Genomic DNA, 19930 nt, shown 5'->3' on the forward strand with positions numbered 1-19930 from the left:
ATGCTTTAGCAGCAATTGATGCAATGCCGGATGATGATGATTTGGTTTCATCCACTTTGAGTGGCCTTAATAATGAGAAGGCATGGAAATCATTTGTTATTTCAATATATGTACGGAAGTGGAGCCCCAAGAGGAACACTAAGGAAAAGAGAATTCTCTTGCAAGAAAATCTATCTTATAACATCGACAAGCTTTTATTTCATTCTTTTGATCATCAAAACAAAGAAAGCAGCAAATCTTCACGCAACATCATAGTAGATTTCTCTCACGGATTTGATGGAATCAACCATAATCTTCAACATCTTCATATAATCCATCAATATAACAAAGAAAACAAAAGAATACACCATCTTTGAATGGAAATCAATCACATAGTATTCATCTTCAATGTCTTAATAATTCTCTCTCTCAATCTCTCATATACAGTTACACTGTTTTGATAGAATTGACTATCTCTAACTCTCTCTCTCTCTCTCTCTATCAATAGTACATCATATCCTCACTACAATACTCTCATAATAACCCTCAATAATCCTTCTTAGGTTGTGGATACACCTCTCAAGAGGTATGTCTGATATAATGAGTCACCAGTGCCACTACAGTGTCTTTTCACAGCTCACTATTATCACTGTCACTTAGTCTTCTCTTGAATCTTCAGCAGCTGCTTCTTCTACTTGTTTTAGCTATTTTGAACTTAGATTCATCCTTTCCAAATGTTAGAAAACTTTCCCAAAGTCACACATACATTCTAGAGAACACTTATAGAAGGTCTACAGAACAGTTGCAGTACAGTACCAGAGTAGCTATAGTACAGTTACAGTACAGAGACAGAGCAAAGACAAAGGCTCTACATAAGGTCATCAGAACCTCATAACTAATACTCAAACCATTCCAAACTATCAAAAACTATTTAATAATCTTTCAAAAGATCTCAATCTTCATCAATCATAAATCCATGCTTCATACAGAAGACAATCAGAACAAAACAGAAGCTATACAGAAGATATACAGAACCAATCAGAACCTATCAGAACATCATAGAGCTTCATATATCCACTGAGAATCATCATAAACTTCCAAAACATAATCAATATCATCAAAAACACTCTCAAATACTTCCATTAACAACTATACATCACTCTAAATCCATCAAAAATCAATCATTCAGACCTCAAAAACAACAAAAATCAGTCACAAATTTAGTCTTTTTCCACTCTCAACAGGAAGCCATTTTCAGATTTTGATGAGTTGATCTCTCTCATGATTAATGAAGAGATCAATATACATGGTGATTCATATGAAAGAAATGGTGAACATGTCCAAGCATTTTACTCGAGTTCAGGAAGGGGACGTGGTAGATCCTCTTCGAGAGGCGGTGGTATGGGACGTGCTGATGATAACCAGCAAAATAGGTTCGATCAACAATTTGGTGAAATGCAGGTTTCTGGAGGGAGAGGAAAATTTAGAGGTAGGGGGAGCTCTAGAGGAAGAGGTGATTGGCAGAACAGAGGCTCTAGAAATTCTATTATTGTTTGCTATTGTTGTGGCAAAATAGGACATATTGCAGCCAATTGTTATGCTAAGAAGGATGATATTTGCAGTGGTAAATTGTAGCATGGAAAATATGCATCGTCTTCATGACAGAATAAAGACAAAAATGAGTATCTGTTTGTTATGTAGCATATGATGAATGTAGTTACAGGAAAGGGGACACATGATGATGTATGGTATGTTGATTCAGGTGCATCTAATCATATGACCAGTCATGTTGAATGGTTTGGAGAGATGTAGACTTACAAAACCCATGTTATGTGCAGACGGGTGATGATTCATGCCACCCAATTTGACACATTGGAAAGGTTCCCTTGTCCTTGTATGATGGCCAGACAAAGAGTCTAACAAATGTATTGCATGTGCTATCAATTACAAAGAATCTAGTGTTTGTTGGTCAAATGGAAGAGCAGGGGTTGCAGGTCCAATTCAATGCAAAAGGTTATTTTGTAGAAAACTTTAATGATAAGTGCAGGTTGGTCACAAAAGGAAGTAGAGTTGGCCGAATGTTCACTTTAGATGCTGGAATTCTTGCAATGGATGCTACTATGTATACTAAAGGAAAAGGAGTAGTTGCAGATATTGAAATATGGCATAAACGTATTGGGCATGCAAATGTGCAAAGGCTGAAATTAATGTAGTCCAGAGGATTGGTTACAGGGTTTCCTTCTTTTAGAGTTGTAGAATTGCATAAAGTCTATGAAGCATGCCAATTTGGTAAGCAGGCGAGACAACCCTTATCGCATGATAGAGAAGTGAGCAGAAATATACTTGATGTAGTACATACAGATGTTTGGGGGCCTACACAGAATGTATCTCTTGGTGGCAATAAACACTTTGTCACATTTATTGATGACTGTTCAAGGAAGCTATGGGTATACTTCATGAAGAAAAAGAGTGATGTGTTTGAGCACTTCAAATCTTTTAAGTTAGCTGTTGAAATAGAAACAGGCTTAAAAGTGAACTGTTTGAGATCAGATGGAGGGGAAGAGTACCTCTCTAATGAGTTTAATGGCTTCTTGAGGACTCATGGGATAAAGAGGCAATTTACTTGCAGGTATACCCCACAACAAAATGGTGTTGCAGAAAGAAAAAATAGGCATATTGTAGAAGTTGCACAGGCACTAATGGCTGAAAAGAATATGCCCAAATATTTTTGGTCTGAGGCTATCCATACTGCTGTCTACATTATGAACAGAACTCCCACAGCTGCAGTTCATGGGATGAGTCCTGAAGAATGCTTTACTAGCAAGAAGCCTGATGTATCGCACTTGAAGGTATTTGGCTATGTTGCATACATTCATGTGCCAAATGAGCTACGGAAGAAGCTTGATCCAAAGGCAAAAAAATGTGTTTTTATTGGATACTCTTTAGAGCAGAAAGGGTATCGAGGGATGTTATCTTTGATGAGATGGGAAGTTGGTATACACCTGTTGGTGATGTTTTGGATGATGATAATGATCAGGACAGCTATGTGTAGAAAGATAAACAAGAATCACGAAGTCTTAGTGGACCAGAAACATCATCTGGTACTACACCTACAGTGAGCCCTTGGTCTGGGAGACTAAGGAGTAGCCCCACATCTTCAGGTGGATCTATAAGTGCTTCACGGAAGGACAAAAGAAAGAAGAAAGTGCTGGATGGTAATGATGCATCTACCAATCATTTAGGATTTAATGGAGATTCTAGTGGTTCGGAGAGTTTGGATGATGAGCTTGGCATTCCTTCAGTCAGGACACTAGGTGTACAGAGAGCTCATAGTAATGTAAAGGCTCCATTGAGTGATCCAGTGGTACACAAATCTAATAGGGTCAAACACCATGTTAAAAGATTTGGTTTTGAAGGTTATGCAGCTCACCATTATGCTTATATGGTGAAACTAGTTGAGGATGTTGAGCCCACTTGTTGTGAGGATATTGTTGGTCATGCTCATTGGGATGTAGCAATGGATGAGGAGATGGCTGCATTAGAAGCCATTAAGACTTGGGATTTGGTACCTTTACCTAAGGGTAAGAAAGCTATTGGCTATATGTGGATTTACAAAGTCAAGCATAATGCAGACGGTTCAGTTAGCATGTATAAGGCTGGTTGGTTGCAAAAGGTTGTGCTCAAACATATAGCATAGATTATGAAGAGACATTCAATCCAGTTGCTAGGATGGCAATTGTTAGGTGTGTGATTGCCTTGGCAGCAGCCAAAGATTGGATTTTGCAGCAAATGGGCATTAAGAATGCCTTCTTGCATGGTGAATTGCAAGAAGAAGTGCATATGGAGCAGCCAGCAAGTTATGAGAATTTAGAGCATCCCACATATGTGTGCAGGTTAAAGATGGTGCTCTATGGGTTGAAGCAAGCACCTAGAGCATGGTCTGACAAGATTGGAGAGTATCTTGTCAATATTGGATTTTGTATTTCCAATGTTGATCACTCACTTTATATGAGAAAGGGAGATGCAGGTTTGGTCATCATAGTCATCTATGTGGATGACTTGATTATTACAGGTGATAGTGACAATGGGATTGCTGAAGTTAAGGACTTCTTGAAGAAGAAGTTTGAGATGAAAGATTTGGGTGAGCTAAGATACTTTCTTGGTATTGAGGTGATCAAATGTGATGATGGTATATGGCTATCCCAAAGGTAGTATGGCTTGGATATGTTATCCAAGTATGGTATGATAGCATGTAAGCCTCTTTCAGTACCATTGGAGAAAATGTGAAGTTGAGTGCTGACATTGGGGATGAGATAGAAGACCCTACTATGTTCATGAGGATAGTAGAGAGTTTGATTTACATAACTATCACAAGGCCAGACTTGAGCTATGTTGTTGGCCTTGTCAATCAGTTTATGCAGATGCCTAAAAAGCCTCATTTGGATGTAGTTAGACGTATATTGAGGTAAGTGAAGTCTACTTTATATTATGGACTTTTTTATGAGGCAAGTAAGGACGTACAGGTCTTTGGATACACAAATGCAGATTGGGCTAGTAGCATGTCAAATAGAAGATCTACAAGTGAATTCATGTTTTCCCTTGGTAGAGCAGTAGTTACATGGAGCAACAAAAAGCAACCTACAGTTGCTTTATCAAGTACAAAGGCTAAGTATAGAGGTGTTGCTATGGCAACATGTGAGGTGGTATGGCTGCAAAATTTATTAGGTGATTTGGATGTGTAGGGAGATGGTCCAATTGTCATTCATTGTGACAACATGAGCAGCATACAGTTAGTTGGGAATCCAGTGTTCCATGCTAGGACAAAACACATTGAGGTGCACTACCACTTTGTGAGATAGAAGGTACTTGTAGGAGAGATTGACTTAGTATATGTTAGCACCATAGGATTAGATAGCTGACATTTTCACAAAGGCATTGGGTGCAAAGAAGCTTTAAAAGTTCCGAAGCTTACTTGGAGTTGCAGAGATAGAGTTGAGCTTGAGGGGGAGTGTTGAGATGGCAAGCTCAACACGTGCAGACATTGATGATGGACCACCTGGCTAGATGAGTCCGCACGTCTACACTTAGCACGTTGGTGGTCATTTTTATACTCACATGGACACTCACTCATCACTTATTATATTTTTTTTGTTACACCTACCTACAGCTGACAAAGATATAGTGCCAGTCGATTTGTGTAGTCAATTATGCATTGTTTGACTTAGAAGGCTAGTTTCCTTTATGTTGTATCTTATCTATACTTTGTGTACATTGTATAGTGTGAGGAAGAAGAAGAAGAAACCAGCATGAAAACATTTTGGCCTCCATCTCTGTTCTTGTGTTCTTGAGTGAGCTTCCTCTTGTGTACACAGTGTGTATTTGGTGCAGCAGCTCAAGCAAAGTCCCCCACCATGCAATTCTTGACATGTTATAATCATGTGCTCCTTTGATTCTACACTCTGTAGTCTACACAACTTGCATAACCTCATCTCTCTTTCCTGTCCACTCCATGCATGTGTCTCGATCAATAAAGTGTATGATCGAGTTCGAAGTCGTGCAATACCCCATCTAAATACCATTGAGAGCGGGTTGGCTATGTATGGCTACGTGTGTGCCTATGTATGCATGTAGGTTTCCCAACATGAAGGATAGATATGCATACTTTAATAAGAAATTTTTCCATTTTCTCCCTTGCTTTGATGTTTTTCTTGATACGCTCGTAAGAGGTCTGATTGAAATGTGTCCATGCATATATCTTTGAATGCCATATCTAAATATCTATCCACTCCCCACCCTTTAAACCATTTTCACATATTCAACAACCATCCTGTTGAAAGCACTTTACTTTTCCACGTTTTCTATAGGTGTGTGCTAGCATTCCATGCCCATTTGGGGAGGCTACTGTCATCCATTTAACATACTCGGGTGGCATATCTCAGTACTCAAATCATAGCATGTACCTCAATTGGCGGACGGCGGCCAGTTTCCAAAAGCATAAGTATATATGGTGTGGTGCTTTTGATGCCCAAATGTCTATGAATAAAATCTTTTTGCAACTTCTCAATGTCATTACATGTAGATGAGGAGATGCTCCCCTCCCCCCCCCCACTTCCACTCCATATAATACCGTATGTAGAACATATGCATAAAAAATCATACAACGTATTTTCCATCATTTAGTATCTCTACGGTTGTAGGCATTTTTAAAGTGATAATACTTGCTTTTCCCTAGTACTAATCGTCGCTCCACACATGTATGCCATCTGTGGTTTGCATATAACTCAATCCCCAAGTATTTGAAAGTAGATACTACCTCTATATACTATCCCGCATAATGTACTTTTGGTGGGGTCTTTGATTGCTTGGTGCGCATAGCCCTTAGCTTTGCTTTTGATACATTCACTGTCAAACCAGTATCTTGACAAAACCGTTCAAGAATCCCCATGAATTGCTACATACATTCCCCAGTATATGTAAAGACCACATCATCTACATAAAGCAGGAGCAAGATGCAAAACATACCAATATGCGGGCTTTTGGCTTCCTCTTCATTCATAGCTGTGAGAAGCATTTCCTCTAGCTTATCAATGCATAAACCAAATAATGTAGGGGAGAGCGGGCAACCTTGTTTGACTTCCATATTACTCTCAAATACTTGTGATAAGCCGTTGCAACCTCTAAGGCGGCACACCATATATCCTATAAATTCCCATGCATAGATCATTTGGGACCCCTAATTCTTGCATTTGTTGCCATAAGTCAAGCCTTAGTACAGTGTCAAAATCCTTCTTAAAATCCACAAAACAGCAATACAAGGTTGCTCCTTCAAGCCAACTCTCATCCATAATCACACGTATAGTAACCAAATGGTCTATGATGTTATGGCCACGCAAAAACATGCTTGTCCATAAGCTTGTTTGTTATTACTTTCTGCCCATTTACTGAATTGTTTTTTTAGGATAGTGTTGAATAGCTTTGCCATGGCTGAGCTGACCATAATCATGCGATAGTTTGTGAGAAAATTGCAATCTCCTCCCTTATACAACTGTTGTATCCAATTCTCCTACCATTCTTGGGGAAAACCATATGCAAAAGCATGATGTATCACATGCAACATAAATAGTCTTGTCTCCTTTGTTGTCCATTTCAACATCTCCGCATTCAACTACAAAGTATCATATGCTTTTCCATTAGCCATCTTGTTGAGGGTTGCCTCCAATGTTTCTAAAGTGAACATAGCACTAAATGGTTGCGTATGTACATGATATTTGATGGGATGTACCCCTTTATGCATGTAAAGTTCTGTAACATACGATAGCATGTCAGCATCTTAAAATCCCCCATAACATCTGACCGTTCGGTTTGCAATTTTCTCCATGCTTGCCTTGGACATTTCTCAAACTCCCTAACATCTTCACTTTCTTTGGCCACTACATATCGTCGTCACTTTTTACATGTGAGAGCATTAAATCATTTTTTTGCCTCACTTCATTCTTGTCCCTTAGGGAGGATTTTCAACTTTCTACGTGCAGCCTTACATTCATCATCAAACCATTTCTTGCATGGCAATCCTTTGACATTTTTGTAAATGCTCTTTGGTTTCCCAAAAATCTCTATAGCCGTATTTAACATTGCATCTCTCAGATCAGCCCATGTGCTCCTAATAAGATTCCTCATAAGACTATCCAGGTGACCAACATATGCTTATTTCTTGTCCACATCAATACGGAATGCACCAATACATACCTACTATGTCCCCTGCATATCCTACATGGTGGAAAATACGAAGTGTCAAGCCCAAAGCTATATGATCCGATTCTTGATTTTTTCCACCTAACCAAAACTCTCTGATCATGCATAAATCATTCATGAGTACCATTGCATAGTCTACCACATTGGAACCTCCACTAGCTGAGTGGCACGTGTATCCTGCAGTAGTAGTGGGGAAACAATTCATACCATTCAATATTGGCATATGCAAACCATTAACCATACCCATCAAAGCACGTCCATGAGCGTTAATGTCTGTATCTTCAAATTGTCTACACCAGTGTGTATCTACATCCACAATCTCTTCCTTGTCTAGCTCATCACGCGCTATGGGCTGAAATTGCATATGTCCAATACGCACATTTAAGTCACCTTAGACCATCACATGTCCTTGTTTTGCATATATGTGCATGCATCCATACTCAAATCTTCAAAAGGTTCTTGTGAATCCACTTCATGTTGTGCATAGAAGGGGGACTCCTTATGTGGAATGAAACATCCTGCAATGTACATTGGTGTAGTGTGCTTGAGCATAATCCATATGCACCACTTATATTGGTCTACTTTATATACACCAGTCATGCCTTCCAAATGACATTTGTATATGCATGCAACTCCTCCTTGCCCTCTTTTTCCTACATGTGGTTGATATGCCCTATGAATTATGTACCCTGGGATATCCAAAATTCTACATGTCTCCTGCTCCCATGTCTCGACGAGGAACATAATGTCAGCATCATCAACCATAGAATTAATGCTTTTACCTTTATGCCATGGAAACCCTCTGCAATTCCAAAACAACACCTTCACAAGCGCGCAGCTCCCATGGGTGGCGCATCCCTATGCATCCTTTGAAGTGTTATCACTAGATTTCTTTCACTTATTGTATTGCTTCCAACATTCCTCTCGTAGCATGGGGGTGCAATCCTCATTTACATAAAAAATTGTTCCCTTGAAGTATACTCAACTACTATCTAAAAGTATAGTTCTCTTACATGCATCCAATAGAGTACATACAATGGCTCTTGCCTTTCCATCGTCTTTCTTCTTGCCCATACGTCGAGCACCAAAGATAGGTACATCTACCATGGCAAAATGCTTATCAAAAAACTCCATGACTTCCATAGTAAGAGATAGTGTAGTCTCATCATCTGTTTCAGGAAATCCCCAAATAACTAGATTTTGGTCCCACTTTTCTATTTCTTTATGTTCAAGTGCATCCATATCATCTACCACTACATCACCACCCTGTGCATGAAGTACATGCATGTCTCCATTTGAGGGGGTATGTGCTACTACTCCAGCCCATGTTTTTGGTGTTTCCATGCATGTGCATGTCACCATACTCGTTTCCAAGTCTGTGATTCTCTTGGCATGTTCCTCCACAGTTTGTTTCAACTATGTATTATTTCTTTCCAACACTTGAGACTGGAGAGCCAAGCGTGTGATTTCTTGATTTTGTGCACATTGACTGATGCTTGAAGTGTCCCCAAAAAATTCCATATCCCATCTTGTGAGATTTCTCTAATACATGGCTACTCCGACATGCTAGTAGAGAGAGGTGAACCTGTGGTTGTCGAGTTGGCTTTGCTACATGCAATAGATCATCCACTCTGAGAAAGGTGCTTATTAGTATCTCCAATCTTAGTCATGTGCGCTCCTTAGTAGTTCAGTGTTGCCACACAGTCCAGCTCTATGCCTATAGCTAGGGCTTCATGCACAACTGTAGACTTGGAGATATGAATTGTAGAAGACATGGCTAGGTAAATCCTTCTGATCGGACAGCTTACATGTGCCGTCCAGCTACAGCTTACACATGCCTTATACATGCTATCCAGGTCCCTTCCAAGAGCTAGGGAGGGGGAGAGAGAGAGAGAGAGAGAGAGAGAGAGAGAGAGAGAGAGAGAGAGAGAGCAGGGTTGTGTTCTTAGTCACAGTACATTCTCCATAACAATCTTAGTTATGCATTCTCCTGAGCACTGCTACTGGTGACAATAGTCTTAGTCACACACTCTCCACAACTGTCTCAGTCTCAGCAAGTCAGAGCTACAGCAGGCACATCACATCTCAATCACAATTGTCTCAGTCAAAACAAGCAAAGCTACATCACACACATTGTGGTCAAATCTATGCCAGAGATTTGCTAGAGAGAGAGAAAGAAGAAGAAAAAGAAGAGGGAGATAGAATGAAGAGCGAGAGAGAGAGAGAGAGAGAGAGAGAGAAGAAAAATGGGGAGAGAGAGAAATAGAAGAAAAGGAGGATAAATAAAGAGAGATGAGAGAAAATAAACTAAAATAAAAGGCAAAGAGAGAGAGGGGGAGAGAGAGAGAGAGAGAAGGAGAGGAGAGAGGGAGGAACACATAGAGAGAGAATTATAAAGAGAAGGGCGAGAGAAGAAAAGGGAGGAGAGAGAGAAATAACTAAGAGAGAATAAAAGAAGAGAGAGAGAGAAGAAAAAGAAGAACAATGATGCCAGAGGCATATTCCATGGTGGATTTTGTGAGAACACAATGGATTCCATGAGTTTTTATTCCACGGTGGATTCCGTGAGGTTTTGTGGTGGATTCCGTAAAACTATATTTATTTTTCGAGGCTCATACACAAGGTGGATTCCTTGTGCGAGAAGTTGACGGGGACGCCTATCCTTTTCGAGCATCATGTTAATTTAATGTGCACATAGGTGATTTCACAGTGGATGATTCCGCAAAATACATATTTAAATTAATGGATGTTTATGAGTTTAGAGTGTACTATTATTAAATTAAGGTTAGGATAGAGTTCCAACCTATTTATTTATTTTGTAGCTGAAGACTGCTAGGTATTCACTTTTGTCGGTTTAATTTTATTATTTTCTAACAATTGTGAATGCTTCAGTTTATGTGTAGAGCAAGCAACGGTGGCATTGGGAAGCACTGGGTGGTTATGTGTATCTAGATTACTTAAAAGAAATTATCATTTTTTATGGGCGCACGCCTTATCATTAAAGGCGTGGCTCTAATATTTATTTAGGGGCACTTATTTATTTGTGTTTGATAGACATTATTATTTTGTATGCACATGGGTGCACGGTTTAAATATTTCATTATTGGACGTTGTATTTGGGCACAGCCCCTGACGCTTGGGATGCCCAACCGCTTTATTCTTTATTTGAACAAAAGCAAACACAAAAGCTGTAGCATGCTAATTGTAAATTGGGCTATTTTTTAGCTTTGAGATGAATAAATTTATAAATACATGCCTTGTGGAGCGCTCACACAAGGCATGGGGGGAGATTGTACCCAATTGGTCTCTTTTCTTCATGTCGTGCAAGTCTATCTTCTTGCTTTTTTGTGCTAAAGTAGAGTTATTTTGTTCTTGGGGACCTTCCAGCGCTCGCTTCATACACATCCAGCATCTGATCTGTGCACCAATGGTATCAAAGCAAAGCTGAGATCAAGGGCTTCCAATTGCTTACCATCTCGCGTGAAAGCGAGGCTCCTGGAATGAATGGGCTCTATAGATAGTCTCACGATAATCCGTAAATACCAGTGTCTTTCTGGTAGTGAAGAACCCCCTACTACGCTGTTGGATTGCGAAGGACCGTCTTTGACAACGAAGAACCACTTCCTAAGCTCCTTCATCAAGTCGGTTTTTTTCTTAGAGAAGAAGATAAGTCAAATTTTTCTTAGTTGGAGGTTATAAAGTTAATAAGCTTATTGATAAAAAGCTTAAGCCCACAAATCTCAACGTTGACGGGGCGGGAGGACATACTTGCTGCAATCGACGTCAACGAAAAGCCAACGTCATCCTGGTCGTCAGCAAATCATTTGATCAAGCTTTTTAATTAAAGTTTAAGTTTCTTTTAAGCTATTAAGGCTTAAAATTTTAAAGTTTCAATCTCCTCTTAAGTGGGCATTCACACTCAGCTTATACCGAACTCGTTTCAACCTCCCTACAAGCCTTTATTCACACTTGTGCTGTGACAAATATAAATTTGAGCAAGTAGATTGCTATACGCAATCTTCACGGGCAAAGAATTCGTCAAAGAAGGAATTCATCAACTTCCGCATCCGCAAAGAAGAAAGATCATAAAAAACCATTTTTTTTTTTAAAGAAGCAAGCCTTATAAACCCGACTTTGAGCTACACTCATCCCGCTAACAAGATTTCGAGTGTGTGAGGTTGTTTGAAATTTTGCAGGATGACCGATTAAAAAATGGAAGATTTTATGGCCGAATGTGATTTACCGGAAATAGCGACGGAGAAAAAATTGGATTTAATTATGATGCAGCTTCAAGAGGAATGAAGATCACGTCAAACTTTGCAAGCTCAACTAGCCACTCTTCAATGATCTACTGCAGATCACAATGGACCGCAACCGGAAGATATTATACGATGCACGATCGATGTGACACTTGAAGCACAATCTATCTGGAAAGAAACCAAGATAAGTAAAAGAAATTTTAAATTTTATACTTTTAACGGGTTACGTGATGGAAAGACTGTTCTTGCTTTTATCAGTCAATTTGATGATTATTGCCATGAAGAACAGTATGCCAAGAAAGACAAACTCAAGTGTGTCACTAATCATTTAGTGAATAGAGCATCGTTATGGTGGACTGTTGTCCGCAAAAGTATTGGCTATCCTACTACTTGCGAAATTTTTCAAAAGAAAATTTAATTTTGCATAATTTTCTTCCACCTCAATTCCACTAAAAAGTAATCAAACTATGGGATCTTCTGCAACAAAGAGATCGTGAGCTTATTTCACAATATACCGAGTGTTTCTGGAATGCCTTATTGCAACTTCGAATGCTCGAAGATGTACTTGAGGAGACCCACAAGCGCAAGTTTATGTCTGGTTTGCTTGGTCAATTCTATGCAGAGGTGAACATGTTCAAGCTAATGACTTTCAAGGATGCGATTTCCTTGGCCTATGATGCTGAAGACAAAATACGACGACGAGAGAAGTGACCACAACAATTCCCAACTAACGGCAACTTCAATACAAAGCAATTTAATTCTAACTTTTGAAGATTCAATCAAAACCGCTTTGTTCCATCTTCTTTCCGTAAAACTTGCACACGACCCCCTGCTTTACCACTATTAAACACAAATCCAAATCCTAAGCCATCTTTCAAGCCAAATCTCAACATTCCTAAACTCCCCGCTATTACCAATAATGTTTCCAAAGCCAAATCCATAGTCTGCTATAAGTGCCATCAACCTGGACATCTAGCGGATCCAAAAAGCCAACTGTTCATATCAACTATTTGGGAGTGACTGAAGATGAAGATCATGAACAAATGCTAGATTTCACGAAAGACAATTACGATATCGGTACTACTTCAGATATTTTACGAGGTATACCAAATCCTCATTCTCTATTAACGATGAAATGTCTTGTGCATGGTAGAGAAAAGATTGTTTTGCATTATGAAGGAAGCACACAAAATTGGTTAAAGAATTGAATTTACATACTATTTCGACTCATTATCGCATCAAGGATGCATTCTTAGGCACTAGATACAATGAAACACAAGAAGTGCATAACCTAGAAATTAAAATTGGTGATTATGCTGAACGTAGAAATTTCTTAGTTTTGCCTTTGCAATCTAGTGACATTATCTTAGAAATGCCTTGGCGTCATCAATATAATCCCGATATAGATTATTCCACACATTCAATGAAGATTCATTCTAATGGGAAACAAATCACATTGCATGGTATGCACACCCTTGATAATTTTTCATTGCTTAGTCATACACAAGCTAAACATGCATTAAGAAAAGGTAGCAAATCTTACTTAATATGGGTGAATGAAATTGAAGTTAAGGAAACTCATATGCATCCTGGGTACGCACAATTTCTTTCACAATTTTAAGATTTTTTTTGCTGCTCGCTTACCCCCTAGATTACCACCCACACATCTTGAAGATCATAAAATAGACTTAATTCCTGGATCACAACCACCATGTAAAGCACCTTATCGACATAATCAAATTGAATAGAAAGAAATTCAAACCCAAGTTGAAGAATTTTTAACACGAGGACTCATTAGGTCCACTAGTTCTCCTTTTGGTGTACATGTCCTATTAGTTAAAAATAAAAATAACACATATAGAATGTACATTGATTATCGTGCCCTAAATAAGATCACTATCAAGAATAGATATACGATCCCTAGGGTAGACGACCTCATCGATAAACTACAAGGGGCTACAATATTTAGTAAAATAGATCTTAAATTTGGGTATCATCAAGTATGACTGGACACATCTAATATTTTCAAATCTGCATTTAGGACTCAATTTGGACATTATGAATTCCTTATTAGGCCTTTTAGTTTAACTAATGCACCAGCCACATTCAGTCATACGATGAATCACATATTTTTGAAGCATCAGCATTGTATCATTGTTTTCTTTGATGACATATTGGTTTTTAGCAAGAATGAAACACTACAAGGATATGGAGATATAGCGACGGTGCTTTGCGACGCAATATAGCAGCATCGCTATTTGCGTCGCAAATAGCGATGGTACTCAGACGAAAAAAATACGGGCCGAAATCCAAGCGCATTATTTTGCGTGCATACATGAAAGAGAGAGCAAAAGGGAGAGTGAAAGAGAGCGTGAACATCTTGCATTTGAGAGGGAGAGGGAGAGAAAGAGCAAAAGAGGGAGAAGGAAAGCTTCTCACCGCCGTCGTCGCCATTTCGCAAAGAAGATGAGGAAGTGTACGGAGGGCGAAGAGGAGCCGCCATCGTGAAGAGGAGCCGCCAAACCCTTCTTCGAGCCTTTAGGTGAGTGCATTGTTCCTTCTCTTTTACTTGTTTTTGTTAAAATTCATGTGTATTGAGAGAGTGAGAGGGAGGGAGAGGAAATGAGAGAGGGAAAGAAAGAGGGAGAGAGAGGGAGAGGAAATAAGAGGGAGAGGAAGAGAGGGAAACATTAAACATAATAGGGAAAGAGAGAAAGAGAGGGAGAGGGAGAGGGAGGGAGAGGAAAGAGAGTATAATGAAAGAATCTGAGGGGAGAGAGAAAGAGAGCTGAAGAGAGAGAAAGAGAACAAGAAGAAGAAGGAAGAAGACTAGAAGAGGAGAGAGAAAGAGAGAAAAGAGGAGAAAAAGGAGAAGGAAGCCATGGAAGCTAGAGAAGAAGGTGAAGAGTGTGATCTTGATAATAACTGGTTGCCATAATCTGGGGCTTTTACACCTAAAATACCTCGATCAGTGTGATGGGGTGTCTAAACCCTAGTCAATGTGTATCTTGCTTGTTACAATCCATCCCCACTTGAAAGGTTTTTGCCCTCAAAAACAAGGAGAAACAGAGGGGAGTGATGGGTGGACTAAGGGAGGGTTTTGTCAAGAATCGCGTGGTGGAGGGACTTGCTCAAGATGTTGCGCCGAACACACACAAAATGCACAAGGAGAAGCTCACTCAAGAGACAAGAAGAGAGATGGAGGCCAAAACGTTTTCTTGCTGATTTCTTCTTCTTCTTCCACTCTCTTTTACAATGTACACAAAGTATAGATAAGATACAACATAAAGGAAAGTGGCCTACTAAGTCAAACAATGCATAACCGACTACACTAGTCGACTAGCGCTATAACTATGCCAGCTGTAAATAGGTGTAACAACCTGAATATAATAAGTAATGAGTCAGTGGCCATGTGAGAGTCATAATGACCACCAACATGCTAAGTGTAGACGTGTGGACCCATCTAACCAGGCGGTCCATCATCAATGTCCGCATGAGTTGAGCTTGTTATCTCAACACTCCCCCTCAAGCTCAACTACATCTCTGCAACTCCAAGTAAGCTTCGAAACTTTCGAAGCTTCTCTGTACCCAATGCCTTTGTGAAGATGTCAACTATATGATCCTGTGTGCTGACATACCCCAAGTCAATCTCACCTGCTAGTACCTTCTCTCTCACAAAGTGGTAGTGTACGTCAATATGTTTTGTCCTGGCATGGAACATAGGGTTCCTAGCCAACTGTATACTGCTCATGTTGTCACAATAAATGACAACTGGACCTTCCACCTGCACATCCAAATCAGCCATTAACTTTTGTATCCATACTACCTCACATGCTGCAATAGCAGCACCTCTATACTCAGCCTCTGTACTCGACAAAGCAACTGTAGATTGCTTTTTGCTGCTCCAAGCAACTGCTGCACTACCAAGAGAGAACATGTATCCGCTGGTAGATCTTCTATGAGACATACTACCAGCCCAATCTGCATCTATGTATCCAAACACCTGTACATCTGTACCTGCCTCATAGAAAAGTCCATAATGTAATGTGGACTTCACATATCTCAATATGCGTCTGACTGTATCCAAATGTGGCTTTCTAGGTACTTGCATAAACTGACTCACAAGACCAACAGCGTAGCTCAAGTCTGGCCTTGTAATGGTCATGTAGATCAAACTCCCCACTATCCTCCTGAATATAGTAGGGTCTTCTATCTCATCCCCAAAATCAGCACTCAACTTTACATTCTGCTCCAACGGGACTGAAAGTGGTTTGCATGCTATCATACCATACTTGGACAACATATCCAAGCCATACTGTCTTTGGGACAACCATATACCATCATCGCATCTGATCACCTCAATGCCAAGGAAGTACCTTAGCTCACCTAAATCCTTTATCTCAAACTTCTTCTTCAAAAAGTCCTTGACTTCAGCAATCCCACTATCACTATCACCTGTAATAATCAAGTCATCCACATAAATGACTATGATGACCAAACTTGCATCTCCCTTTCTCACATAAAGTGAGTGATCAGCATCAGAAACATAAAAGCCAATATTGACAAGATACTCTCTGATCTTGTCAGACCATGCTCTAGGTGCTTGCTTGAGCGCATAGAGCGCCTTCTTCAACCTGCACACATACATGGGATACTCTAAATCTTCATAACCTGTTGGCTGATCCATATACACTTCTTCCTACAAATCACCATGCAAGAAGGCATTCTTCACATCCATTTGCTGCAACCTCCAACCTTTGGCTACTGCTAAAGCAATTACACATCTGACAGTTTCCATCCTAGAAACTAGACTGAAGGTTTCATCATAATCTATGCCATATGTCTAGGCATAGCCTTTTGCAACCAGCCTAGCTTTGTACCTACTAATAGAACCATCTACATTGTGCTTAATCTTATCAACCCACTTACATCCAATAGCTTTCTTGCCCTTCGGCAATGATACTAGATCCCAAGTCTTATTGGCCTCTAATGCAGCCATCTCCTCATCCATTGTTGTATCCCAATGAGTATGACGAACAGCATCCTCAAAAAAAGTGGGCTCAACATCCTCAACTAGTTTCACTTATAAGCATAATGGTGAGCTGCATAACCTTCAAAACCAAATCTTTTAACAGGGTATCTGACCCTTCTAGATCTGCGTACCACCGGATCACTCAATGGAGCCTTTACACTATTATGAGCTCTCTGTACACCTAGTGTCTTCACAGAAGGAATACCAAGCTCATCATCTAAGTTCTCTAAGCCACTGGAGTCTCCATTAAGAACTACATCAATGCCATCTAACACTTCATTCTTTCCTTTGTCTTTACTTGTAGTGCTACTAGATGCACCTGAAGATGTAGAGGTACTCCTTAGTCTCCCAGACCAAGGGCTACCAGATGATGTCTCTGATCCACTAAGAGTCCGTGATTCTTGCTTTTCAGCCTACACATGAGTGTCATGATCATCATCATCATATAATGCATCACCACTTGATGCATACCAACTGCTCATTTCGTCAAAGATGACATCCCTGCTCACTCTGAACTTACATGTGACAGGGTTATAATAGCGATACCCTTTCTGCTCTAAAGAGTATCCAATAAAGGCACACTTTTCAGCCTTTGGATCCAATTTCTTCCGCAACTCATCTGGCACATGAGCATACGCAATGCAGCCAAACACTTTCAAGTGTGAGACATCAGGCTTCTTACCTGTAAAACATTCTTCGGGAGTCATACCATGAACTGCAACTGTGGGAGTTCTGTTCATAATATAAACAGCAGTATGAACAGTCTCAGACCAAAAATGCTTAGGCATATTCTTTTCAACCACCATCAAGGCGTGTGCAACTTCTGCAATATGCCTGTTTTTCCTTTCTGCAACCCCATTTTGCTATGGGGTATACCTGCATGTGAACTGTCTCTTTATCCCATGAGACCTCAGAAAATCACTGAACTCATTCGACAGGTACTCTGCCCCTCCATCTGACCTCAAGCACTTTACTTTCAAGCCTGTTTCTCTTTCAACTGCAGCCTTGAAAGTTCTAAAGTGCTCAAACACTTCACTCTTTTTCTTCATAAAATATACCCACAGCTTTCTAGAACAATTATCAATGAATGTGACAAAGTATGAACTGCCTCCGAGATATACATTTTGTGCAGGCCCCCAAATGTTTGTATGCACAACATCAAGGATATTTCTGCTTACATCTCTGTCATGTGAAAAGGGTTGTCTTGCCTGCTTACCAAACTGACATGCTTCGCATACCTTATGAAATTCTGCAACTCTAAATGAAGGCAAACATGTAACCAACCCTTTGGACTGCATTAATTTCAGCCTTTGTACATTTGCATGTCCTATGCGTTTGTGCCAAATTTCAATATCTGCAACAACACCTTTTCCTTTAGCATACAAAGTAGCATTCGTAGTAGGAATTCCAACATCCAGAGTAAACATACGCCCAACTCTACTTCCCTTTGCAACTAACTTACACTTGTCATTGAAGTCTTCTACAAAGCAGCCCTTTGCATTAAATTTGACTTGCAGCCCTTGCTCTACCATCTGACCCACTGACACCAAGTTCTTTGTAATAGATGGCAACACATGTAATACATCTGAAAGACTCTTTGTCTTACCATCATGCAAGGACAAGGGAACTTTTCCAATGTGTGAAATTGGATGGCATGAATCATCACCCGTCTGCACATAACCTGCATTTTGCAAATTTTGCATCTCTCCAAACCATTCTGCATGGCTGGTCATATGATTGGATGCACCTAAATCAACATACCAAACATCATCATGTGTTCCCTTTCCTATAACAGCATTTAGCATATGCTGCATAACAAATAGATGTTCATTTTTGTCTTCATTCTGTCGTGAAGACGATGCATAGTTTCCTTGCTGTAACTTACCACTGCGAATATCATCTTTCTTAGCATAACATTAGGCTGCAATATGACTTGTTTTGCTACACTAGTGACACACAATACCAGAGTTCTTAGAACCTCTATTTTGCCATCCACCTCTTCCTCTAAAGCTCCCCCTACCTCTAAAGTTACCATGATCTGCTGAAACCTGCATATCGCCAAATTGCTGATTCAATCTGTTTTGCTGGTTGTCACTACCACGTCGTGTACCATGGCCTCTTGAAGAGAACCTGCCATGTCCCCTTCCTGAACTGGAGTAGAAAGCTTGGACCTGTTCACCACTTCTTTCAGATGTCTCACTCTGCATATTGATTTCTTCAGTGATCATAAGGGAGACCAACTCATCAAAATCTGGGAATGGCTTTCTAACATATACGGAAGTTACAAAAGACTTCCAAGCCTTTTCATTGTTAAGTACACCCAAGGTAGACGACACCAAATCATCATCATCGGGCATTGCATCAATCGCTGCCAAGGCATCTGCAATGCTCCTTACCTTCAGTGCATACTCATTGATAGACATCTTCCCTTTCTTCAATGTATTCAACTCTTACTTGAGTTGAATCTTTTGTGCCTTTGTATTCACAGAAAACATACTTTCAAGTATGGTCCAAGCTGTGTATGAATTCTCTGCATTTCTAATATGTCCCAGCATATTATTATCAATTACTGTAGACAGCCAATACATGACCTTTTTATCTTTTGCATTCCATTCCTTCCGTGCCTTTGTCTCTTCTGCAGTTGGAGGATTATTCACCTCTGGCTCCTTTTCTTCACCTAAAACAAACTCGTAGAGGCCTTTTCTAATAAGGAAGTTCGTGACACGGAACTTCCATGATGGGTAGTTATTCTTGTCGAGCTTCTCAATGATGGGGCTTTCACTGTTCTCTACCATTATCACAAAACTAATACCAAACATCAAGCAAATCTTCTGCAACCTTTGACCTGTAGTGCACAGCAATCAATACACCAGACAGAATTTTTCACTATCTGCTCAACAATACATGC

The sequence above is a fragment of the Lygodium microphyllum genome, chromosome 21 (assembly GCF_053477565.2).
Source record: "Lygodium microphyllum isolate KBCC chromosome 21, Lygodium_microphyllum_v1.1.10, whole genome shotgun sequence".
In the NCBI taxonomy this organism is placed as follows: domain Eukaryota; kingdom Viridiplantae; phylum Streptophyta; class Polypodiopsida; order Schizaeales; family Lygodiaceae; genus Lygodium; species Lygodium microphyllum.